Raw genomic sequence first — 1,711 nt, forward strand, 5'->3', positions numbered from 1 at the left:
AAGAATTGATGCATTTGAGTTATGGTGTTGGATAAAGATATTGAAAGTACCATGAACTGCTAGAAAAGCAAACAAATTTGTGTTGCCAGAAGTACAGCCAGAATATTTTTTTAGAAACCAGATTGGCGAGATTTTGTCTCTTATATTTTGGACATGTTAGGATGAACCAGTCCGTAGAGAAAGACAACATGCTTGTTAAAGTGGAATGTTGGCAAATAAAGAGGAAGATGCCACCGACGAAATGGATTGGCACAGTGGCAGCCACAATAGGCTCAAGTGTAACAATTGTGTGAGGGTGGTGCAGGACCGGGCAGTGTTTTGTTCTGTTGAGCGAGCGTGGATCACTATGAGCTGGAACCAAATCGACGGCACCTAACAATAACAGTAACCCTCCAGTTAGTGATTTACCACTCCTTCTCCTTTTTACCTCATAACTTTTTTACCTCATAACATAAGAATGTTTCTTTCTGTTTTTGAACCTTTTATTGACTTTTTACAGTAATTGCTGTTGTTTCTAGTTGCAGTTGCATTTGTTCTGACTCATAGTGATCCTATGCACAACAGAACGAAACATTTTATTAGACGTGATCTCAGACAATATTTGTCCATTTGTGATTGACTGATTTCACTCAACATAATGCTCTCTATGTTCATCAATGTTATGAGGTGTTTTAGAGATCCATTGCTAATCTTTAACATTACCTAGCATTCCATTGTGTGTATGCACCATAGTTTGTTTATCCATTCATCCTTTGATGGGCATTTAGGTTGATTTCATTTTTTTGCTATTGTGAATAATGCTGTGATGAACATATGTGTTCATATGTTTACATGTTCATCACATCTGTTCCTGTCACATCTCTTATTTCTCTAGGACATATATATATAATATAGTAATAGGACTACTGTCTTATATGGTATTTCTATTTCCATTTTTTAAAGGAAGTGCCATATCATTTTCCACAGTGTTGTACCATTTTGAAGCCCCACCAGCTATGTATGAGGGTTTTCTAGTCTCTCATCTGAAATTAGCATTTGTTGTGTTCTGTTTTCCTGAACTTTGCTATTGATGCTCAGGTGAGATTATATCAGGTTGTTGTTTTGATTTGCCTCTCTCTAACAGCTAATGGAGTCCTAGTGTGGCACTGTGGGTTTAATGCGCCAGACTGCAAAACCGTTTGAACTGCAAGGTCGGCAGTTCAAGCTCACCAGCTGCTCCTCGGAAACCCTATAAAGGGTCGCTATGGGTCGGAACCAACTTGATGGCACTTAACAACAACAACAGCTAATGATTACAAGCATTTCTTCATTTGTTTGTTGACCTCCAGAATGTTTTCTTTGGTGAATTGCCTGTTTCTGTCTTCTGCCCATCTTTAGACTGGATTTACGTTTTTGTTGGTGAAGTGCTTTCTATAAATTTTAGAGATTAGTCCCTTGTCCAATATTTCATTGCCATTTATCTTCCAGCCATTAGGTTCTCTTTTTACACTTTTGGTGAAGAACTTTAGTGCACACAAATGTTTGATTTTTAAGAGGTTCAATTATGTAGTTTGGTTTCTGCTTTTTGTGTATTTTTAGTTTTTTTTTTGCTGTAAAAGAAAGCTTTATTGTTTTCATTTGGTCCACTGCTTGGGAGAAGAGGGGCTCCAGGGCATTGACCATGCTGCCTCTGTGTCTGGAGAGCAAGGTTCAGGCAGAAGGCCTGAGGAGA

This window comes from Chrysochloris asiatica, unplaced genomic scaffold, assembly GCF_000296735.1.
Source record: "Chrysochloris asiatica unplaced genomic scaffold, ChrAsi1.0 scaffold00005, whole genome shotgun sequence".
NCBI classification, from domain to species: domain Eukaryota; kingdom Metazoa; phylum Chordata; class Mammalia; order Afrosoricida; family Chrysochloridae; genus Chrysochloris; species Chrysochloris asiatica.